Raw genomic sequence first — 26,106 nt, 5'->3', positions numbered from 1 at the left:
CAGAGAAAGTGAGGGACTTGACAGGCAAGGAAGTGGGATTGATAAAAGGAGTAGAACCAGTCAAGGTAGAGGTAAAGCCAAATGCTGTGTTTCCACAGGTACCGCAGTACCACATGGCACAAGATGTTCTCATGCAGGTGACTCAGATAATTGCAGACTTCGTGAAGCAAGGGGTCCTAAGGGAAGTGATGAGCAGCCCATGTAACTCACTGATAATGGGTCTGAGAAAGCCTTGTGGGAAAGTTCGAATTGTCCAGGATCTAAGAAAGATTAATGAGATAGTGGTGAAGTGTTGCCCTATAGTGCCAAATCCAGCCGTGATTATGTTTCAGGTTCCTTGTGATGCAGAGTGGTTCACAGTCGTGGACTTGTCTCAAGCATTCTTTTCGGTGCCTGTTCATAAGGATAGCCAATTTCTCTTCAGTTTCAAATTCCTGGACAAGGTTTATAGTTGGTGTAGAATTCCTCAAGGGTTCTCAGAAACGCCTTCCATCTTCAATCAGATACTGAAGAAGGATTTGGAATCGTTGGAACTGCCTTTTAATTCGACTTTAGTGCAGTACATTGATGACTTGTTGATTGCGTCCAAAACGAAAGATGACTGCAGGTATGATACTATTGCCTTACTGAATCACTTGGGAAAGAACGGACATAAGGTGTCCCCAAAGAAGCTACAGTACTGTCAGAAAGAGGTGAAGTACTTAGGTCATCTAATTGAGAAAGGGTCGAGGAAAATATCCAAAGAAAGAGTGACAGCAATACTGCAGATGAATCCCCCGACATCCAAGAGAGACGTTAGGATGTTTTTAGGAATGATGGGTTACTGTCGCCAGTGGATTCCGAACTTATCAGTCATCTCTAAGCCCTTGGTGAGGTTGACCGTTAAAGAGATTCTGGACGGTCCGGGTATGTCCGAGCAAGAGATGAGGGCATTCATGGAGCTGAGAGAAAGTATGTGCAGGGCTCCAGCTTTAGGTATGCCTGACTACACAAAGCCTTTTGTCCTGTTTTGTCATGAACATGATGCTTGTTCTTTGTCTGTCATGACACAGGTCCATGGAGGTGCAAACCCCCCAGTGGCATATTTTTCAGCTACTTTGGACCCAGTAGCTCTGCTACCCCAGGTTGTCTGCGTGCAGTTGCACAGTTGGTCAAAGCCTCACACAGTGTGAAGGCATAGTGATGGGACATCCCTTGACAGCAATGGTCCCACACTCAGTTGAAATACTACTCACCCGAACAAAGACGCAGCATATGAGAAATACTCGTCTGACTATGAAATATTAAACAATCATATTGGGGTCGCCTAATGTATCCTTGAAAAGATGTACTGTGTTGAACCCGGGAACTTTGCTTCCTAATGAGAATACAGATGTTGATGATGCAGAGGAAGATGAGCATGATTGTCTTGAGGTAACAGAACTGTGCACCAAACCGAGACCTGACATTAAAGACACTCAGTTAGAGGAAAATGATTACATTATCTTTGTTGATGGCTCATGTCTGAGAGACTCAGTGGGAGTACTGAGAGCCGGATATGCTGTGTGTATAATCACTGGTATTCTAGAAGCCTCGTGGCTCGAAAGAGTGTACTCTGCTCAAGTGGCTGAATTGATTGCTTTTACTAGGGCATGCCATGCCGCTGAAAATTTGAAAGTCACTATATACACTGACAGCAGGCACGGATTTGGAATTGTCCATGATTTTGGCCAACTTTGGTCACAGAGGGGTTTCATGACCTCTTCTGGCTCTCCAGTGAAAAATGGTGAAAGAATTAAGGAGTTGTTGCACGCGGTTCAGTTACCTCTTGAAAGTGCTGTGGTGAAATGCAATGCTCACTTGAAATCACAAGACTTTGTGTCAATGGGGAACGGATATGCAGATCAAGTCGCAAGGTTTTGTGCATTGAACTGTATATCGTTCAGGGATCAGTGGGAATTTTTACCTGAAACTGAAAATGAGACATGCACGGGTTACGCATTGAGGGTGGTTGACACAATGGAAGAGTTAAAATTATTGCAGGGACGTGCCAGCAGAGAAAAGAAACGCTCTTGGCTCAAAATGCAATGTGTACAAAGACCTGATTATTTGTGGGTTTCAGATGAGGGGGAAATGGTTTTGCCAAACAGTGTCTTGTCACAGTTTGCAAGGTTATACCATGGTCAAGTACATATTGGGAGAGACGCCATGATCAGGTTGTGCAAAATCGATTGGTTTAACCCAAAATTCAGACAAGCCGCAGAAGTAATCTGTCACAGGTGCATTGTCTGTCAGCAGATGAATGCGGGGAAAGGGACCATGGTGAATTTGAGCCACATTGGGAGAGCAGGAGGTCCATTTAGCAGAATACAGATGGATTTTATTGAGATGCCTGTGTGTGGAGGTCTGAGGTACGTGTTGGTGATTGTGTGCATTTTCAGTCATTGGATTGAAGCTTACCCTACACATAGGAATGACAGTCTCACAGTAGCGAAATTGCTGCTTAGGGAGTTGATACCATGTTTCGGGTTTCCGATCTCTTTAGAATCAGATAGGGGAAGTCACTTCAACAATGAGGTGGTTAAGCTCTTATGTGCTGCACTGAACATTGAACAGAAGTTGCATTGTAGCTACCGTCCCGAAGCCTCAGGACTGGTAGAGCAGATGAATGGCACCTTGAAGTCGAGAATGGCAAAAATGTGCGCAGCTACAAATTTGAAATGGCCAGCTGCATTGCTCTTGGTGCTAATGTCAATGAGAAATACGCCTAACAAGAAGACAGGACTGTCTCCGCATGAAATTCTGATGGGCCGAGCTATGAGACGGCCCGCAGTGACTGCAAATGCTCTTGTGAACATCACGGATGATATGGTGTTAGACTACTGCAAGGGTCTGGTTGATGTGGTCCTCTCTTTCTCACCAGGTGGAAGCAACCACATTGCCACCAATAAATGATCAAGGTCACAATCTGAAAGCTGGTGACTGGGTTGTTGTCAAGAAACACGGGAGGAAGTCGTGTTTGGCACCACGTTGGAAGGGGAGGAAGTCGTGTTTGGCACCACGTTGGAAGGGGCCGTATCAAGTGACACTGACAACTACTACTGCTGTGAAATGTGCGGGAGTTCCAAACTGGATCCATGCCAGTCACACAAAGAAAGTGAAGTGTCCAACTGATGAGGAACTTGAGTTGTCGAAAATAACAGCTGTAGGAAAAGAGGTCTCAGGGCCGGAGAGTAATCAAAGGGGAACTGAGACTGGAGGGGAGCCCGTTGAGGATGGCTTGGTCACTCAAATAGCAAATGAGACCCAGCAGGGTGACAAGGAGCCTATCTCAACTGAGGCACCTGGAGAACCGACCCGAAGAGAGGTTCTCCCAGAAGCAGACAGATACGGGTTTGAAGTTGAGCCCCTGACAGACCCAGAAGGTGAAGGAGTTGAGGCAGAAGGAAGTCAGAGTGTTCAGACCCCACCTGAGCCACTTGCAGAGCCATCAAGAGAAAACACCATAGCACAAGAGGAGGGCAGTGAACAGCAACCTGAAGGATCAAAAAGTAAAAAGACGCTCAAGGGAGATATGTGGCCAGAATCGCAAGCTGCAAAAGGGAAAGTGGTCATTGATGAAACAATAGAGGAAGAGGTCGATACCACAAGGAAAGAAGATCTGAGTGAGGGAGAATTGCAGGGTGACCGCACGTTGAAAAGAAAGAGAGTAGCACACAGAAGATACGCAGGTCCTGAGTGGGCTTATGCAACAACAAGTGAATGGCAGCAAGAGTTCTTGGCATTCTGTTTTGATCCTGAAGTGCAAGGTCAATATTATGGTACTTGAAGTGGGCTACAAATGAAAGACTGTGTTAAGCTGAAATAGAATAAAGGGAAGCCTGAGAAAAGAGACCAATGAAAATTACCAGATGTGACACTGTTAACCTGAATTGACTTTGAAAAAACGATTTTGACAAGCTGCTAACCTGATTTGACAAGGATCCTGGGAGTGAGTGAAACGCTGTAAATACTTCCTAAAGAAAAGCCTTACTTGAAGAAGAGAAAAAAAAAAGAGTTATTAACCATCCTCAAATTCGTTTTTTACGTTTATAGTACTTTGCTTTCTGATTCTTTACAGATCATGAGTGACACTGGAAATAATAGTAAGGGGAGTAGGATCTGTAGATGGGTGTGTGTTATTTTGGATGTTGTGTGTGCGATAGTAATTATAACTGTGATTTTGGGAATGCCATTGGTGGATAAGAGTGAGACAAACAATGCTGCAATTCCTGAGGCTGTTACACTAACGCTATGGGAGAGATTTGAGCAGGACACAAAATATTTGCACGAGAGTACTAACACAAAAAGGGAGCTATCTACTAATGTTTTCTATCGCTTGTTAAATGAGTATGTTGAAACAATGGATGCGAAGAATTGTTACGTGTGCACAAAAATTCCTTCATCAGTACAAGAAGGGGTTACTTACCATAGTTTGCCGCTAACCTACTGGATAGGTTGTAGTTTGCTATTAACGAGGTTTTATGATCAAGAATATATTCAGTACTTCTATTCTAATCTAGATGTAGTGTTTTCTTTTGTGCCCATAATTGAATTTTGAGTAAGATAGCTAAGGATCATAATATAAAAATAGTTAGGGGTTTCTTTGAGCCCACACTGACATTTGGAACAGCTTATGCGCATCGCAATAATCTAACCTGCTTACTAACATCTGTAGAGAAAAGCTTCTTCGATCACACTGATGATAAAAGAAAAGCATTAGAAGAAAAGCTAGAAAAGGGACCTGAGAAACAAACGTTTGCAAATGATTATGCTTATAGTGCAGCAAAGACACAAGGCAAATTAGCTTTAGATGCATTACACGTAGAAAAGCTTTATATATATAGGCCAAAATCTGACCATGGCACGTTATTTGTTGGAACGAGTGAGCGCAGACATGTGTTTTTGTTTCAGAGTAAATGGACGTTCATGTTAAATGGATAGGATCCTGGGATCTATTACATATGTGGACTTAATGCTTATTACCGTCTTCCAAAGGGATGGCATGGGACATGTTATTTGGGAATAGTTTTCCCAAAAATCTACCAATTTGACGACTTAAGGAAGTTTCCTAAAATGTATGAGTTACATCGTACTAGACAGAAAAGAGAGACAGCTGCTGCTGTCCTGGGTGATATATTTGGAGCATTAATTCCTTCAGTGGGAGTTATCTTAAACTCGATAAAGACTCGAAAGTTGTCTACTATTGTGGATAACATGCTGACAAACTTCACAGGGGCCATACTCCTGATGGATACTGAACTTGCTGCGGAGATGGCTGTGACTCTTCGAAACCTGCTTGCTTTAGACATTCTTTTAGCGAAAAGTGGCAGAGTCTGTAAGATGCTTTATGAGCACCACTGTTGTGCGTATATTCCGGATAATAGTGATGAGATTAGAAGTATGCTTACTAACCTAACGAGAGATAGTACAGATTTGAAAGAATTGAAGGAACCAGGAGTTTGGGAAAAAGTTGGAAAAGGACTTGCTAAAGTGGGAAGTTGGTTTAAAGACATTTGGAATGGGATATGGGGAAAAATAATACAGGGAATACTAATAATTTTGGCTTGTTTATATTCGGACCATGATTATTGAGTAAATGCAGTAAAAGAGTTGAAACAAAATGGGCAAAATATAAAGAGAGGAGGGAAGATAAGAAAAGGGAGAAAATGTACAGAGCAAGATATGAAAAGGCGAAGAGAAAAGAAGAGATTGAAATGAGGGAATTGAACAAATGAAAGAAAATGTTAAAGGATGAATTTGTGTGATGACAAGTGTCATCAGAGGAGGGATTGTTGGAGTGTAGCTTTTATAATAAAAAATTAACATGAAATGTTTGCAAATTAATGCGTAATGATGTTGCATGTGTTTTACCAAACATGTGTTCGAAATGTGCCCACAGGGAGTGGCCACCAATGTATATGATGATTAATGAAATTGACTAATAGTAAAATATTAATGTATTAATGTATGATTTTGTACTAGTATTAAGGATTATATAATAAGGTTTTGCTAATTAATCACTAGGCCTTAGTTAGCATGAGTTGGGACCTAGCTGCCCGGTTTCATATTAAATGTGTTTTTCTAACGTGCAATGTGCTGACTTGATGAAGGACATGCACTCTTACTTTTCCAAAAGCTAGAGGATGTATGTAACCATAGTAAATCCATTCTCATGAGACTTGACTTGCTGAAGGAGACATTCTTGCCGAAGGCAACAGTGTAGACTTGCAACAGGTACAAGGTCGTCCAAACTGTTTTAGACAATGGAACTAAAGACTGAGCCTGAGAAACTAAAAGTTTTTCACCTGACATTCTACCCGATGGAGACGTCAATCACAGGAGCCAATAAACTACGTGAGAACTGTTATGGGGTGACAATTTTAATGAGGCGACAAATGGATCATTGGATGGAGATAGTGGTGCGCCAAAACTTGTCCAATTGGAAATTAGGGGACTGTACACCAATTTTGGTATAACTATATGTCACAAGGAGAAATCAGCCATTCTGGGGAGCGTTATGAGGCCATTCTTGCCGTTATCTAGACACTCTGTCACTCTGCCTAAAGACTTTGCTGTTTGATTCTTTGAATCATCCTTACCCTACTTTGCTTATCCCGTTCTATACTTTTGCTCCTTATGAGGGAAGTGTCCCTATTGCCCGTCTTGCTGAACTTTGCTGAGTTTCCTGGCTGATGGTGAATCAACTGATGTCCTGAGGACGAAGACTGTCTCTGTATGCTGACCCATTACGGGGGGGGGGGTAACTATATAATGATTAAACTGTAATTGTCTGTTTGCCTTTTCTTCTAGGTACCAACTGCTTCTTTTGACAGAGACCATAGTTAGATGTTTTTCTAAATTGATGTTGCTAAATTGTTTTGCATGAAGCCCAACATGCTAATGCTAATTCGAGGTTAGTTAAGGAGTACACTGAATGACGCAAATAGACAAATGACTGACTTTAAGCTTTGTTGAATAATGCGCTAATAATACTCTGCTGAAGTTAATCCATGTTGACGTCATGTTATGTGCTAATGTTTATGCTCTTCGCTCTGATAAAGTCTTATTCAAGTTGCCATTTTATGACATTGTTGATGTGTTTTCTGGTATTGAGACTAATAAACTTTCTGATAGAATTGTAACCAATAGGGAATAAATATCATAAAATCTAATAAATTCTGTGTGGTTATTCATGACTGAAGGGTCAGGATGTGTTTCGATTATTCCTAATGTCATTGATTAATTTGATTGATCTGCTATTGTGACTATTGATGAGGTTATTGATCTATTTATTGACATGTTGAGTAGTAATCTCGTTCTAAGGAGACTTCAATCAGGGTCAAAAGATTAATCTGCCTAAAACGAGTCCCAGAGTGAGTAAATTATCTAGATTGGGACGCGTTAACAGGGTGCAAGGGGGATAAAAAAAACACTTACCTTTCTTCCAGAGCCCATTAGCGTATCTTTCATCCTCTTCCCAGCAGCACACATGCTCCCAGCCAAACACGACACTGCTGTCACCAGCATAGCAGCAGCATAGTGATTAGTGTTAGCGTCCCGCTTCAGTGCTCACATAGGGAGTGGGAGCCTGTGCATTTTCTCCACCCGGTTGTTCAATACAGCCAGGTGGAGAAATGCAAAGTGTGCCTGTCTGTTTAGCCGGCTCAACCTGGCCAGCCAAACAGACCCGCGCACTTATTGTGCACTCCAGCCCTCTAACGGCCCCCTGTAGTCCAGCCCTGCTCCACCCCACCCTAACCGGCTCCCAGGAAAAATAAAGAGAGGAATAAGGCCAGACGCAGTCCAGGTCTCGCCTGAAATTCTGCTGCGCAACTCTGCGGCGCTTTATGCGCACCACTGGTCATCCCCGCTTGCTCCAAGAATGGCCATCAGCGTTGTCTGCCCTGTGGTAAAGCCCACGTAGCTGCAGGTTCAAGGCATTGGTGGACAAGATGCACTTATCAGTGCTATCCTATGAAGAGACTACATTTCCCATGTTTTTGGAGGCGGCGGCCATCTTGGGGTATGGCAGGCCTATAAAGCCCAGCCATACCCAAGCATGTTGCTCACTATTTTGAAGACTTCAATGCAGCCAGACCTCGTGGAGGTTTCTCTGAAGAAGTCCAGAGTTTCTGAATGGCAGAGTATCGTCTAACCAAAGTCCATGGTGGATTCTAAAATGAGTAGGTCGTACCCGAAGCGGTAAGGGCTTGCTGAATCCAGGTTTGGAGGAAGTTATTACTTCCAAAAGGTAATGCGCTTTAATGCAAAGTAAGTCGAGGTGTTTTCCGTTCACAGATGTAAAGCACTCTTTTGGCTTAGTATTTCAAAGTGTTTCAGTTCACAGAGATAACGCACTTTGTGCACAAGTAATTCAAGGTGTTTCTGTTCACAGATGTAAAAGCGCTGTTTTGGCTCAGTATTTCAAAGCGTTTCAGTTCACAGAGATAACGCGCTTTGTGCACAAGTAATTCAAGGTGTTTTCGTTCACAGATGTAAAGCGCTCTTTTGGCTCAGTAATTCAAAGCGCTCCAGTTCTCAGATGTGAAGCACTCTTGGCGTGATAATTCATGCGCTTCAGTTCTCAGATGTAAAGCGTTCTTGGCTTGATAATTCAGGCACTTCAGTTCTTAGATGTAAGGCGCTCTTGGCATGATAATTCAGGCGCTTCAGTTCTCAGATATAAAGCGCTTCAATTCACAGGAGGAAAAGGTTCTTGGCACAACAATCTAAGTGATTTAGATCACTTGAGTAAAATCGCTTCCTGGTGTTATTAAATAAGGCGCTTTAGGTTTCATGAGTAAAACCTTTTTGGCATTTATTATTATGAATCTGAAAGTATTGTTGGAGATAAACAAATCAAAGTTTTCATTGTTCTTTGAATAACAAGCTATGAAAAGCATATTTAAGTCTTTGAGATTTTCTAAGTCATGATCAAAGGTTTATGTTGTTAATACATAACTGTTATAAGATTCTGTGTATAATCTTAGTTCAACATTCTTGCCATCGCTTGAATCTGAGGTTGTTTTTTTACAAGGGGCTTCACCCTCACTTTAGAAGAGGTCTCCACCTGATATCTCGGAGACGCATTTAATCTGGAGTCCATCAATGATTTCTGTTTCTATGAATGAGTAAATGCATATTGTTCTAATCTTTCCTTTTCAGATCTCTCTCCCTGCTGTTCCCTTCCCCCCGACTGGCTTCACCATAACTCTGTGCTATAATAACTTTCTGAGTTGGTGATGCCGGTAGGTGGGCCTTTTGTCCAGTGACGTGCAGATCCTGAGGAAAGGACCCCATGACAGTCGCATGTGCATTTGTTTCGCTAGCAAGACGCTTTAGGAATTAAAAAGGGCTTGGAGCCCCGTCCACGTCACATCAGTGTCTTTCATTGGTTCGTGGGCTTGCCTATTAGAATCTGCTTGATTACATTATTGGAAGGCACGCATACGTCATGCCTTTTCCGGTGGTTAGCCCTCCTCGAGCGCATCGACCAAGTACAGAAAACATACGAGGCTCGCTGTTTTCCATCCAGTTCGTGGACTACTTTTTCTCTATTTTCGCAGCGCGATCTCGCTTGGCAGAAGTCGAGCACTTTGCATAATATCGACCCTGTTACACAGTTAATTGCACTTTTTCCGGTTACGTACATGGTTTATGTGGCAAGAAAAGTCTGGTTAGGAGTTTACAACGCTACTAGCTCTAACACGAGAAAACGCGAGACCCGTTGCATTGCAAATGCTTGTTATTTTTCCTTCCCCCTTCTTCTTAAAAACAGTGGGGTGACGCTCCTCCGCCTTAGCAGATGAGCCACCCCTGTGTATTGGGAATAATAGCTTCATTATTTCCAAACATTTCTAGAGGGTGTCCAATAAACCTGCTAATCACTGGCTTTGGAGCTACCATCATCATATTCATTTGCAATGAATGCCATGTTGGTAAGTAAAATGGAAACAATGTACCCCCATGAAGAGCTGTTCGAATACAGACTGGAGAGCTACTTGGGTGATGAATACCTCACTGAAATTACTGAAGATTGGATGTTGTAATTTAGAAAAGTGGAGCATTATGAAGTGAAACAAGTCTGGAACTGCATCTGGAACAACCCCCTTTGGATTGCCTAAATGTAGAATGTCTTGTACAACCGCACAATCATGATGCCCATCCTACAAATTGCCCACTTTGATGGTCCACCATTTCCTTTTGAATCATTTCCACAGTATTGGCCTGAACAATTCATGGCATTTATGGCAGCACTGTCACCATCTATGGTGTGGCATTTTTCTAGGGAGGGAGGAAAAGAGCCATGCACCAGTTCTTCCAACTAACAACTCGAGCGACGTGCTGAATCACCCAGCGAATATGCCACAAAAACTCAGGAGCCATGTGCAGCATTTCACATGCAGTTTGAGCATTGTTACATAGCATGTGAGTCCCCACCACAAACAACCCTAAGGTAATAACAAATGAAGAGGAACTTTGAAAACAACAGCGCTACCGCTTTGCAACGTCTGAAGACAAAGGAACAGCTTTGGTGTCCTGAGGTTTACATGTATGGAGATCCCGTTAGAACATTATATATTTTTTTCTTTGCCTTCATCTTTTGTTTTTGTTAAGCCGCTTTAAGCTCAGCTGGGGCCCCTTTCGATTTTATAGAATTATTTTTTTGTTAATGCAACAGCTTGAAATACGCAAGTTTTCACAAGTATACATGTTCATTTAATGGAAATAAATGCAACTATTTTTGAAACGCAAAAGCAAGGCTTTTAAGAAATCATAAAATTCATATGTTCCATTCTGCAAACGCTATGCATAGTTTTACTATGCTTTATGACAAGGTTTTTAAATGTGTTTTTCTATGCTATGATCGTTTTTATTCAAAATGTAACTTTCATCAAATTGTCTGATAGAATATTCTTTATTTCTTTAACATATGTTTCATGTATGGCATCACCACTGATGCACAAAGCTGAGATGAAACAGATTCTTCAGCCAGACTCCATTTGTAAATACACTTAGCACTAGCCTGACTGAGTTATTTTCCATTGTCAGCCTCAAACAAGCTATCTGTACACTTCACGGCATGCAGGCACATTCAGTTTGCACATCATTATTTTGTATGATTATCAGCAGAATAGGGGACCTGAGTCTAGCTAAGAAGCCCTGAAAATCTGCATCTTAGGGTCGCCTGGTACATACATTAAGATAGAAAGGTGATCTGTGCACAGAGGTGATGCTTGTTATGAACATTGGCTGAATTTTTTCACAACATTTCAGCCTTGTTTTTCCACTCATAATCAACTAGATTAATTGGTGATCAATTACGCAAGACTTGAAAATTGAGGGTTAGGGAGGACTTCGGCCTAGAAAGAGTCCATAAGAGGTCAGATTCCAGACTGCTGGTTGCTGTCCCTCTCAGACTGGGATTGGACACTCACACAGAAGTCAATTTCAGCTGAGCTCACCTGCACGTTTTCATTGGGAAAACAAAGGCGTTCCCTTCTGCTCCCACGCCGCTGACGTAATAAACACGGAAGCATGCTGCGTTCAGGGATGCAATGCAACAGATCCTAAATACTCTAATTAGGCACAATCAGGTTATTTATGCTCTCAGACCGGTGTAAAGAAATTTGAGGGTGTGGGTCAGGGTTTTGGTGAATGGCAGCAGGAGTTCAGATGAGGTTTGTCCAGGTTGTATTGCTTCTTTGGGGATATTGTTTTATACTCCAACTGAAGGCAACTGTAAGTCCAATACTTCAGCCTCCCCAGCTAATTATCTCAGAAATGAAGAGGACTCTTCCTTATAAGGATCAGGGGGAGAACCCAACCTATTGTCAGGGGAAGTGTCCAGTTCCTCTTGCAGGTCCAGCTAAAAAGTTTCACCATCATTTTCTGGGGAGAATTCATCCACACCATCACTAAACAAAGCAGATTGGCTCTGGTCAGAGTCCAACCCCAACAGTTGTTGTAGCACTGCAGGGTGGCTCCTGGGAAAAGGCACTGCCTGATCAGAGTCAGAGTGTATAGAAGCCTAGTGTGTCTGAACTGTGCCAGAACATGGGTTCAGCCAAGTCGTGTATATTCTGTTCAAAGAGAGACAAAACAATAGATTGGTGTTCTCCTCCAGCAGTTTCGGCACTGGATTTGATGCAGCACAAACCAGTATGGATTCTGGAGCTGGGTGTTAAGTTGACTCCGAAGCTAGAGCTCAAACCGAAGCTGGTCCACAGGCAGAGAGAGTAGAAGGCAGACCAGCCAGCAGTAATCCAACTGGAGCGCTCCATGGATCCATGGGGCCAAAAGGCACACCAGAGGGGCAAAGAGGCAGAACATGCATCTGTTAAATGCCACGGTGTGTTAAACGGTTCCTACTAAGATAATAAGACTGCATATTAGGACAACAGAACTCCAGAATGTTGGGAACTGAATCATTCCACACAGTCAGGAGCTGTCGGCCCAATTCCTGGCTAGCTCACCGTGACTCACCTACACCCCTAATACAGGGGTGGAGAGTGATTATGGCAACCTGAATATGACAATCTGACTCCCAAGGAAGTAATGGGAATATATCTCACCTTTTCATTGCATTACTCATGCATGCCCATGCAAAACACAAGCGAGATATGAGAAGTTTTCAATATATTTATTGAAACAATCAGTCTTCCATAGAGAGAATGAGTTGCGATAAATAGGCAGATGAAACAAAGTAAAGTAACCAGCATTATGAACATGGTAAAGAAAATTAATAAGCCAAACACGGTAAATTATTTCTAGATGTTCCCACATAACCCGTAAGGCTATATTGACAGCATAGCAGGTATACCCTCTGCCTTTGCCCGATCTAAGGGATTAGCCTTAGCCCAATACCTGTGGAACAACATCAGGAGGCAGGCGGTAGTGTGGATGGAAATCTTTTCGAGAGGCTGGAAGATTAGCTCCAGCAGAGCTGCATGTCAAACACAGCATTTTGTCCCAGGACGGTTGTGGCTGGACTGCCCTTTTCCCCCTTCTGGGTCAGTGCACTAATGACATAATAAAAGCCATGCCATGTTAGAAGCACAGCTCTGTTGCAATGATATATCTAGTTGTTAGAAGCTGTCTCCTGAAAGGGTAACACAAGCACTAGGGTATCGTGTACTGTATTCCTAGCCTTGAACTGAATGTTCTGATTATGTGTCAAGAAAAGGCTAACTAAAACAAGCAACTCTTATAATATATTCCTTGAATAATTTCATACAAGCACAGTGTGTAAATGCACTGCAGTTAAAATGTATAAAATATGAAATATAAAACTAAACTAAAAATGGTGAACCAACTTAGGTCCAAGAGGGCTTCACTACACCTTCACCTTGGCCATGAAAAGATATATTCTAAAGGAATCCATACTATCAAAGGATCAAAGGAATAAAATGTTCACTCCAACAAGCAAAGCAAATAAGCTGAATTAAAAATAAGCCAATTAAAAACATAAAATCAATCAAAACAATTTGCTTAAAAGCAATGACCAAATTTACAAGATAATGGAGGCTACCAAGATGTCATCCATATTGTCAGTGTAAATGGAATCCAAAGAGCATCGCGCTTCCACAGATGACAGACCCACGCTTTATGACAGTCATCTGAACTGCAGTCAGAATTGTTTTTTCAGTGGATGCAAAATGCATTTCTGCATTAGAATATAAATGCAATTGGCGCTGTGTCACTTTCATTCAGTGTGACATAGTTGAAGCCAATGGCACCCGGTATTATCCAGATGACCAAGTTTGTTTTATTTACACATGTGTGTAGGTTTTGTGCTGCAAGCATGTCAGTATTTGGTGATCTGATAATTTGTGTATGTTCTTGGGTCTGATTAATTAAATCATATAGAGGTTTATTGCATTGTACATAATCTGGAATGTATGTTCTGCCAATATTGAAAAACCCTAATAAGGATTTTGTTTTTTTAATAGGGTTTGGTGGTTGTAGTTGGGCACACTTCTCTAGGAAGTGTGGTGCCAGATTCCTTCTCTCATTTGATAACTTGTATCCTATGAACAGAACACTGAGAAAAGCAATTTTAGTTTTTTTTAAATTAAATTTGTAGCCATGTTCAGCAAATCCCAAAACAATGTGATCTATCCTGGCTAGGTGTGTGTTTAAGTCATCATCAGTGAGATATATATCATCAACATAGGACAATGTTTCCGGATCAATATCATGTAATATGATGTTACATTGGCCACAAACAGTCCTGGACTGTTTTTATAACCATGGGGGAGCCGAAAAAAACAGCTTTCAAAACCTAGAGTGGAAAAGGTGGTTAGATCCTTTATTTCAAGACCTATGTTTTAGCAGAAAGACCCATTGGAAATATCCAGTGTTTTTTTACAGAAAATATTGTTCAATCAAGAAGTTTGTATTACAAATGTGCGTCTATGACTGTTTAAGTGTCTGTAATCTAAGACTATTCTGTTGGAGTGATCTGGCTAACTATTGGAAACAAAGGGTTATTCATTGGAGATACACAAGGTTCAAGAACTCCCTGGTACTTGAGTTGTAAGAGCATCTCCCTCCATGGAGCTTTTGCTTCATGTTTAATTGGGTATTATGATTGTACCTGCGGGCTGGATCTTATGGGTATTACATGATAAGGTGATTCCTTATCCCAGCCCACAAGCGCGTGGTATAGTGCAAGGACTTGTGCAGCAGCCCATTCTGCAACGTAAGCTTGTTTTACTTTTTCAGGAACAAGGAGGGATAAAGTTGGTAATATGACATCTTCCCCTTCTGGGAGAGTTCCAACAAATTTAGGAGGCCGGTCCTTTTTAGCCAAGATAATGTTATTGCGAAGTGTTATTGTTTCCCAGAATTTTACCTTGATTGTGGGCATTATATCACCCTCAATTTGCATATTCAATTTGTACAGTCTATGTGAGAAGAGGCATCCCACTGATCTGGGGTTTAAACTTCTATTTAATTGTTAGTTGCTTTTGCATCCAGAAACTCCTGAAGATTCTGATGAAGTATCATGACTCTGCCGCACTATGTAGCAGAGTCACTTCCCATGTCCCGTTCTGAAGTAACATTCTAGTATGTGCAGCATATTTTGCTGAAATTCTCGCAACCTTCTTTTTGAGTGAGATTTTTTTGTTGTGGACATTTTTGTTCCTTTTTATAATGTCAGACAAGCACTGAGAGTCCCTTTAAGGTTTCACATACTCTTCTTGTCTATGTTCCGATGGCCCGTTCTCTCAGAAAGTTTGTCAAGTGAGTCCTGAATGGAACACAAAGGGCGTATATTAGTATACTGATACCTGACAGGTTATTTTAAAATGTCACAGTTACGTAGATTATAATGTGTTTCACAAGTCTTCGGTTGTGCAGATTCTCCCCATTACTTTCTTTATTGTTTCTGTGTTTATCCCAGCACTGTTTAGAATACTCTGGTGTTTGCTTGGTATTGTCCTTTTCAGAACAACCTTTAAGCTGTTGCTTATTTGGCCTGGCCCCCAAATTATCTCAAACTATAGATGTACAGGTTTCAGCAATAATTTTTGGTAACTCGCGCTCCTAGTCTGTTAATGGAACCTGCACAAGACATTGGTGAATTGCCAGTGCTGCTGCTTCCCTTTTACAATTTCCTAAAATAATTAAGGACTCTTTGGCAAAGTTGCCAATTAGTTTCATCCCCAAATTTAGGGCAAGGGCAGCCCCGTATTCATTTTGAATCTGTTTTTGCCCATCAAATATAACAGTAAGAGATGGTGTACCATGAGTTATGGTGTATATATTGTGAGAATCCTATATTTATCTTGGGGTCCCATATGGGGAAAAAAAACTGGTTCAAGCAGGTTTGTTTTTTGAGCAATCCAGAACGGAATTTTCTCCCATCACTTTACCCAGGATAGCACTAATGGTTACTGGGTTAAACCCAGGCATAGCCAAATGTGGTTGGACAGCTTGAGCAGCCCTCACTTGGGCAGCTATTAATGTATGCATAACAAACTGCGTTAAACGCCTGCATCACCTAACTTAATTGTTATATAAAGGGCACAAATGGCCTACAGCTAAATTCTGTATATTAGGATATGGTGTGTAGCCAGCTAAAACTGGCCACGTTTTCCAAAATGTGTGGTAGGGCTCCATGGAACCAATTTTAATGTTTCTGAAATATTAAGGGTATTTCTAAGTCTTTATATGGTCTGTATTGGCCTGGTATATTGGTCACTGTGTAGGTATGAAATGTATTTGTGTTAGTATCAATGGCAGAAAAAGTGACCCATGAGTAAAATACTTCAGTTTTGAACACACAGTGTGCACCTGAACTACAAAGATAACAGTCCACCCTATTTGGTAGCCCATACATGTTTAAGTGTGCTGTGGCAGCATGCCTGCAGTGAGCAGGAATATTATTTGGATTTGCCATTCTAATGTATGGAAGTCAGAGAGGGATGTAGTAAGGTGGGGTATCCTTTTAAAGGTTCAAGTGTGAACAACCTACAGGCAAGTATAGGTGTTTCCTATAATGCTGAGGAGGATTTAATCCCTAACACCACAGACATCTCCATTTTAAGGTAAATAGGGTAACTTGGGCACACCAGAGAAACTACTCAGGACACCCATTAAATAAGTACCTGACCTATGTACGTTGGGGGCACCATGTTATATGATTCCTACTAAAATAAAAGGATTGCATATTCGGACAACAAAACTTCAGAACGTGGGGGGTGGGGTCTATTCCACACAATCAGGAGCTGCTGGCTCAATTCCTGGCTAGCTCACAGTGTCTCATTTACATCCCTAAACCTACCGGGCTGGAAGATGATTACGGCAACCTGAATATGACACGCTGACTCCTAAGGAAGTCAGGGAGACAGATCTCACCCTTTCATTGTATTACTCATGCATGCCCAAGGCAAACAGGAGAGACATACAAGACGTTTTCAATACATTTATTGGCACAATCATAGTCTTGTACAGAATGAACTGTGAGAATTAGGCAAATTAAAAAAAAAGAATTTAACCAGCGTTCCGAACATAGTAAAGAACATTAATAAACCAACCAACTAGAGTGGTTTTGAAACCAATTAAGTCAATTATACACTAGAAAACTCAATGTGATGCCCAAATTGCAACTTAGGGGGTCATTTTGAGTTTAGCGGACAGAAAAGTCTGCCTGCCAAACTCCTGAGAAGGTGGCCGCCGCCTACGAGGTGACGTCCCCACCAGAGTTATTAAGGGTTTCCCGTTAGGTCAGCGGACAGAAACATAAGTTTCTGCCCGCTGGCCTAGTGGGAAACATGCTACAGCATTGTCTCCGGCTCGTAATCGAGCTGGCGGTGATGTTGTAGCGAGGCGAGTGCACCAGCACCCTCATAATATTCACTGTCTGCAAAGCAGACAGTGAACATTGCGATAGTGCTGGGCACTGGGCAAGGGGGCCCCTGCACCTCTTCACCACCAGCGGAGAAATAGTTGTAATCCCCTCGCTGCCCTGGCAGATTAGGATCTCCGGCACTGTCAGACCGCTGGGATCCAAGATGCTGGTGGAGCTGGCGGTTCCCAGGTAGTCCAACCGCCAGGGTTGTAATATGGTGGTTCGAACTGCCACCATGAGTGTGGCGGTCATAGATGCCACACTCCTAATCAGGACCTTAGTCTTCAACTCCATATCAAGCACCAAGGAGCATCAGAGTAACAGCTTGTTCTCTAGTTGAACGAGCTCCAATGCCCTCCTCTGGTTTCTAGTTTTTCAATAGGTAGCATACTGTAATAAACAAAATGGCCCATCTAGAGATTGACTGCTTGTGAATATTTTTTTTCTTGGGTCAACAAAAAAAAGAAGTGTGATCATCACTGATAAAGTCTATATGGAAATCTCTACTATGATCTATATGTTGAATATGGTTAGACGGACAAGTTACTTAACTTGGGTAACGCTGTTCCTAGTGAACACTGAGATATCTCAACTTAGAATGTTCCCAAGGGGCCATACTGGATCCGGAAACATTTCTCCAGCAATTCTTCCGCTCAGGTGGTGCAATGCTGCTCCAAGCTGGCTCTGCGCTGCCCTGGTAGTGACAGAACATAGTTCCACATAAAAGCCAGTCCACAGAATGGGGAGGTGGGAGGGAGGCAAGTAACCTGTTGCAAGATATAGTGTCTACTGGAAAGAGCATTACTGAAGGTGTTATGTTACACTGATTTATACAGCGCATTGTTGTCCTGGAAAGGGTTTACCAGCATACCTTCCGAATCCACTGATGAAGCAGAAAGAACTGAAACAGCCATGTTTTCCAGATTCCATAACGTTCCATCACACAAATGTGAGGAAAATGTGTGTTTTTAGTCAAACTTTGAGGTTCACAAGGGATTATGGGTGAAAAAAATGTGGTGAGAGCCACTCAAGTCAGCCCACTCTGGATACCTATAGGTGTCTTGTTTTCAGAAATGTACAGGTTGGTTAGGTTTTCCCTATGTGCCAGCTGAGCTAGGGTCCAAAATCTAGCACAACCCACATTTGGAAAAAGGTCAGTTTCCGATGGAAAAATGTGATGCGTCCATTTTGCAATCTGGGCAGTTTCTTATCGCGGGCACTAGGCCTATCCTCACAAATGAGGTACCATTTTTTATCGGGAGAGTTGGAGGAATGCCAGGTGGATGGAAGTTTGTGACTCCCCGCAGATTCCAGAACGTTCCATCACAGAAATGTGATGAAAATATAACTATTTTTGTATAAAATATTTTATTGCCATTTGTTGAACATCTGCAAGTTTGTTGTCATACCTTTCATTACAATCTTTGAGGTTGTGCCACACCACACTTCCAATCCCTTACATTCTGCTTTTCCTTTACATATAAAAACAGAAACACAACTCTTCCGCCGACAATCAGTTTGTGTACAGTTTCTGTATAGTTTGAGGAGACCTGTATGCTCTATTGCCCAACATCTCTCCTCTCCTTTATGTCAATTTGTATAATCTCTAGACCCAAGTCCTGCTTTCTGTGGAACTGATTATCTCATTGAGCAGGTTATGAGTTAGTCTTGGAGAGCAAGGGGGTAACTTTGAGGGGGGGAGGTGTTACACCCCCCTAACAAATGTATCTTGAGATAAATAGTTGGGTATAGGGGCTTTTGGTCTGCTATGGTGAGGTGTCTGTCGGATTTCACCATGAATTTTACACACACAAACAAAAACACACACTCTCTCTCTCTCACTCTGTTTGGGAATACTTAGAAAATGCTGGTTATTTCACAAAATAATGTGCTTTCTCTCACTTAGTGCCCCTACCAATCAGCATTCCTCTCCTTTTAAGCTGCCCCTAAGCCCCTCTTGTGCGCCATGCTTGTCACATAATGTATTTCAACATTATCTGCCAGCGTGGTTTATTGGGAAATCCGAAGCTTACCTGCCCCCCACAAAATCTTTCTGACCAAGCTACGCCCCTCCTGGAGAGGGGACCATATATTCTCATACTTTTTTCCTGCGACCAACAAATTATGTGTTAGCTTCTCCAAAGCCATAGTTTGCATTACACTGTGAATCCATAGTTCTACCTGTAGGGTTTCTTTTTTTCCTTTTGTGGTCAACCACTTCACTGCTCCAAAGAGATGGCTCCTTAATAATTTGTTTATGTCCCCCGCCCGCAAAGTGTGTCTATTTTTCATGTGTATTAGTATCCCTGTGGGGTCTCTTGGTATTTGCCCTCCAACTATTTGATTGATATGACTTAACAATACCTCTTTCCAAAATGGCTTGAGTCAGAGTGTATAGATTTGAGTCTACAGGGAGTCAGGAGCCATCACATTAGCAACTTATATTCCACCTCTCGGTGTTGGAGACTCCTAAAAAGACTTACTGATAGCGTCCAATACCATACTGAAGTTCCTACCCAGAATCACTTCCTGCGGGGCCCACTATCGGAGTAAGCACATGAGAAAGGAATGTCTCTAGTTGGGAGCGTAGATATTGATAAGAGTCAATAGGGAGTCAGAAATCAAGGCCCGCACCATCAAGCTTCGTCCCTCCTGACATTTTATACTTGTATAGGGAAGTCTTTTTTAAACTGCATAGCACTTCAGCTATCTCACTGTTGCCCGAGGCCCACAGCTGGGTGGGGTAGCCTCTATATTTCATTCTAAATTGGTCCTGTTTCTGGAGGTGCCTGTGTCCTGTAGGAATATGAATTCTGCCTGCAACTCTCTGAGGTATTGCTATACTATACATCTGCCATATTATACATCTTTTCTTTGGTGAGTTGAGGCTCCTCACATTTAAAGTTATGAGCTCACATATTTTGTATACCTTGTCATTGTTACTGGAACCAAGGCCTGCAGAAGTCTTCCGATTGAGTGTTGTGAAAAGCGTGAATACCCTAAACCTATCTAACTTAACCGTTACCCCAACTTTTTTTCCTTATTGAGGCAGGAGGGTCACCTGAATCTCTGTGCAGTAGAGGCCTTTTCAATCTCATGTGTAAGTTTTGAGATTGCCACGCGTGGTATCTACTTCATGATCGATGCATTGAATCCAAGTGAATTCCCTCACGTCATTCCCGCCTCCACCCCTTCCCAAATGGAGTTTCAATAACCCTGTTCATAGCTTCAGTGTGTGTTTTTCCCAACCCACAGGTGGATTTTCCCTCTGACAAAGAACCCTTTCTGCTGCCCCTTGTAACCTGCATCATCTCCCTGTTATCTATGGAGTCCTGTTTATGCTTGTTATCTATGTATCCATTCAGCATCTACAATGCCTCCCCGGTCATGTTCTGCTTTGGCTCCCAGTGTGCATTATTTATCTTTCCATTCTTGATTATCATTTAGCTCAAAGGGCTCATCTGTTCAATTAAGCTTTTTTTCATATCCTGTGGCTGCTTTTCTTCCCATTCTAAAAGTGGGATGTGCGCAATTCTAGTCCTGTTCCTTGTCCTCCCAATCTAACCCTCTGAAGATACTGTAATAGTTTTTTTTCAGTTTCTTCACACAGAAATTGCAGACACTCTTGTAGCAGCCATTTAGATATTTGCTTTTTATTGAGTTCTAGGATGACGTCTTTAAAGTCTCTTCTTTGCAGCTTTGCTGCAGAGAGGCCATGATACAGTCATAGCTCGCTATCGTAGTAAACTATTTTCTCTCTTTGTTGCGCACACAGCATTATGTGTTCCTTCTATGGAAAGCTGGAAAGTTTAACCAGACTGCCTCTTTGTCTGTATCTACTGCCTACAGTTTTCTTTTCCACTGTGTGAGCTCTCTCTATAAGAATTGGGTGGTCTGCGTCGGCCTGTAAGGCAGTACAGAACAATTTGGTTACAGGTTTGGTCAGACCATCTCCTTCTGATCCTTCTTTCAAATTCTGAAAGGATCTGTCCTGTAAGAAGGAAATGACCCAGGCCAATGCCTGGCCCCTAATCCCAATATTCTTCATCCTCTGGATTAATACCTGGTGGTCTACCGTGTCAAAAGCTGCACTCAAGTCCAGCGTAATGATCACTGTAGTAAGACCCTGGTCCACCTTTTTCCTAGCTTCTTCCATCACCGCAAATAAGGCAGTTTCTGTGCTATGACCTGCTCTGAAACCCCTCTGAGTAGGATGGAGCAACATATTCTCTTCCAGAAAAGTGGAAAGTTGGAAATTGTTGTATTTGTCTAGAATCTTTGCCGGGGCGGGCAAAAGGGAGATGGGTCTAAAATTCTTCAGTACTGTAGGGTCAAGAGTGGTTTTTTTTTAATAGCGGCTTTACTAGGCTTCCATAGGCTATGTACTGATCCTCTGAGTAATGAATCATTAAGTAGTTCTGTAAGCACAGGTACTATAGCTTCTGCCCCTTGAACTCATATGTACGGAGGAGCAGGGTCCAGGGGAGATCCTGATTTAAGAACACTCAAGAAAGCTAATACCGGCACTTGCGACAAACGGTAGAAGAGGGAGAAGCAGGCTACTTTATCAGAGGAAAAATCCAGCTCCTCCTCAATCTTAGAACTCTCATTTTCCAAAGTGGCATAAATGTCTACAATTTTTTGCTGAAAATATTTCACTAACGAATTACTATATTCTAAGGAGGCTTCTTTCAAGTTGTCCTCCACCGTAACGTGAAGAATATCCTTAAGAACTTGGAAAACAGCCTTAGGAGAACATACAGCCTCTTCAATTTTTTGCTGATAGAAAGCACTTCGCACCACCTTAATCTCAGAGTGGTATCTTCAAATAGCTCCTTTATATAATTCCCTATCTATTGGATCATAGGATTTCCTCCAAGTCCTTTCGAATTTTTTACATTCTTTTTTTTTTTAGAAGAAGTAATTGAGGTGTAAACCGTGGAGCACAGGACTTCCTACGCGGTCCAGATTTGTTTCTCCAAGGAAGGACTTTATCCAGGCTATCAGTGATCCAGTCACTAAAAGCCTCAGCATCCAATTTCCCCTTGTCCATAAAACAAGACTTGTGTGATTCCAAGGAGGTTAGAAAATCCTTTTTATTCAGTTTGTTCCATGATCTTCCAACCTGTACCGAAGGCTTGAACCCCTTTTCCACTGTGTCCATAGCTAATTCAATGGGGATTAGAAAATGGTCGGACCAGGCCAGTGGAGTGGGAGAGAGCAGGTGTATTGCTAAAAACTAAATCAATAGTGTGGCCCCTTTTGTGGGTGGGGCCCTTAACAAGTTGCGACAAACCCAGTGCCTCCAAGCCTCCCAATAGACATCTTGAGCCTGATTGTTCTACGGTCTCAGCATAAATATTAAAATCTCCTAAAATGGTAAAACTAGGTCTCGAACAAAGAAAATCTGCTGTACAGTCTAAAAGAGAGTCTAAAAATTTATCTGAGGGGCCAAGGGGGGCGATAGAGCAAGATCCCTGAAAAGGTATAGCTGGGGTTAAGAGCAAGAGAAAAAAACATACCTTCCCCTTCCACTAACTGGAGGGGCTGATAGGTAGGGTTAAGAAATTCCTTATAAATAACAACAATTCCCCCTCCTCTAGACATTCCTCTATCTAATCTAGATAGCCTGTAGGTAGTGACAAGTTGATGTTGGGGTCTGAACCGCCATACAGCCATGTTTCAGTTAGAAACAAAGCTGTAGGAGAGGACTCTGCTAGTAATATATTAATATCCAGTTTGTGTGCTGCCAGCGATCGGCAATTGGTATAAAGGAATGAAGTAGAAGGTTTACGCCCCACATCCCGACAATCCCCCCAGGGATCAAAATTCCAACAGCAGGCAGGGCAGCACCACGTGACACTAGTAGCATCTATGCAGATGGTACAGCCTTTACTAGCCGGTGGTCTCAAATCATGCAAATCCTTAGAGGAATACCAGAAGGAGGATAGAGCCTCATTTACTACCAAGGAAGAATCAGAGTGACAGACCCTCAGGCCCGTCCTGGCGCAGACGGGTGCAGACGGTCTTCCCTTTGGCACGCTCACCGCATTGCGGGTAAAAATTGCTTAGAGAACCGGAAACCAAGAATCAGTGATCTAGACAACTAGACCGCTGACTCCACCAAAATGGCTTCCAAAAAAAGGCACAGCGCAGCGGGAAAAGATGGCGGCCACACGCCAAAGAAAAAACAACCCCAAAACGGGGTATTAAGCAATAAAAGAGGACTGCTGGAGCACTGCACACGGGCCACCAAGCAGACCCTCAATAAAAATGAAGAATAGCACAGTATTATCCCCCACCCCCAACCTTAAAAATATCCAGAGTTTAACCAAAAAACAGATAAAAATCACACATGTCTTCAGAAGTCCTTGTGCGGTTTTGTTGCTCTCTGTTGAGCTTTTGAAGAAGTCTTTAATGGTGTTCACCTGTTGGTGCCTTTGTGAACGTGACGTGCTGTGCTCCTCATCACTGGCCTGTGACCATTCAGAACTACTACATGGGACCAAAGACAAGGTTTTCTCTCTCCCCTGTACACTTGTGCTTTGTGACGCACTCTGTTAAACTCAATGGGGGACAGTCAGTATGATAGCCCCCAATGTTGCCCTAGACATAGGAATTTCAAGCAAGTTAATAGGTGCACCTTTGTTCCTCTTTAATACACTCTGTGGTGCTTTGTTAGTCCAGTCACTAGGGTCTCAGAGTCAGAAGTGCAGGTGATGGACTGATGAAGTCTACCTTTTGTGATGAAACAGTCTAGCTACGGTTCGCCACACTGTCAGAAGATTCCCTGTGCAATCTTGGTATGTAGACACCGTCTGCTGAGTTTACCTGCTTAGGCATTTAAGGACCCTGCCCGGTGGATCACAGTCTGATAAATGTCCTCATGCTCCAGCCAACTCCAGAAGAGCAGAGCTTTCTCCCAAAGACTCATACTCTGCCCTGCTCTTGAAGTACCACATTGCAGTGATGTTGTCCGTGAGAACCTGCACCTGATGGACAGCAGGAAGACCTCAGATTTGGACAAATGACCCTCAACCCTAACAGATAGATATGGAACTGATATCTGTTAGAGACCAGAGTTGTCTGATCACCACCTCTATCAGATGACCTCCCTAGCCTAGCAGAGACCAATCAGCCACCAATGTCAGCTTTGGGCAGAAAGGGACCAACTGCTGGACTAATTGTGGTAGAACAACCACTAACTGCAAATCATGAGCTGTCTCTTGTCAGATTTCATTGATGCAGGTCCGGTTACAACTTCAGATTCCACTGCACAGCCCACGTGCCATCATGTGTAATCAACAAGGACTGATGCTCGAGGCTAAGAGGTTAAGTAGCCTCAGAGCTTCTCCCACTTAGATCCCAGACCAAGGCTGAAAGATGGAGATCATTGCCCAAATGTCCTGGGCTTGTTGTGGCTGAGGGAAGGCCCAGAACGTCACTGTATCCATGATCACTCCTATGAGTGGGAGTGAGCCTCTGCAAAGGCATCAGGTGTGACTTCGGCTTATTGATAGTGAACCCTAAAAGTGCCAGTAGGATTGCCGATGTTGGAGTATTTGTGCATTTTATATTTTTGTGCATTCTTATGAACGTGCAGAATGTGGATTTACTCTCAGATTTATGGGTAGAGACCAACATGATGCTATTAAATTTGAAATTAATTTTGTATGCCTTGTAAAAATGCCTTTCACTGACTTATGTTAACTAGGCCTCAATTAGGTCTCAACACCATCTTGTGTCCTCCTGTATGTTTACTGGTCATAATTTCTGCAGCAAACAGTCAAGCAGAGCCATATTAGTTTATTTCCACTGACCCTGTTCTTACTGTTCTTGTAGAAAACTTTCTAACCTGGACCCAACAATGTAATATTTTCAAGGTCCTTCTGCTAGCTCACTGTCTTGCATTCATTCATAATAGTTTGCTGTTGTGGCATGAGATATTACTTTTTATTATTTTATGTTTATAGGATCTGAACAGAAGACTACTTGAAGTTTCTCTACGTTTGTGAGTTGATGACATCACCTACAGGGGGATCAATTCCTTTGGAAGTTTGTTGCTTATGGCTCCTGTTGAGATCATTTAATGTATCCAGATCTGTTTGGAAGATCGATGAAGTGACATCTACGTAAGAAGTTTCAGTTCGGAAGTTTTAAGAATTATCTGACTTTTGCAAAGAAAGAGGAAGTGACATTGGGGGTCATGGTATTTATGGACAGAGGTCGTGTATGGTGATTGGACCATGTGATTATATATCAAGCATCATGGGATGTGTAGTTTTTTTCTTTTACTGTTAACGGATTGGCTGCTGTGTTTTGGACAGAAAAGAGAGTTAGCATAATCTGAGCCTCCGGTCCTGAAATAGAATTGATAGGAACTGTCTGTTGGGCTTGATGTATCGCCATCTTGGGAGGATGTGTTGAAAACCTGTCACACACAGAATGGGTGTGTTCACTAGAGGCAAATTAAAAAGGTTGGTGGCAGTTGCCAAAGAGGACTTGGAGGTCTGATGTCCCTACCGACCTGTAAGGTTTCTGCCAGTCCTACGACCATTGTTTCAAAAGGATTGGGGTGACTGCTGTACTGGGTGGGAAGACTGTCTATGCTTGTATACCAGCCCTCTTGAGTGATCTGTGAACATTTTAAACTGAAACAGGAACTGCTTGGCATGGTTCTACCTACTAAGGGAATGTGTCATGGCTGTACTTCCTTTAAAACAATC

Source organism: Pleurodeles waltl, chromosome 3_1, assembly GCF_031143425.1.
Source record: "Pleurodeles waltl isolate 20211129_DDA chromosome 3_1, aPleWal1.hap1.20221129, whole genome shotgun sequence".
NCBI lineage: Eukaryota > Metazoa > Chordata > Amphibia > Caudata > Salamandridae > Pleurodeles > Pleurodeles waltl.
The sequence above is the reverse complement of the archived record's forward strand: the minus strand, read 5'-3'. Positions refer to the sequence as shown.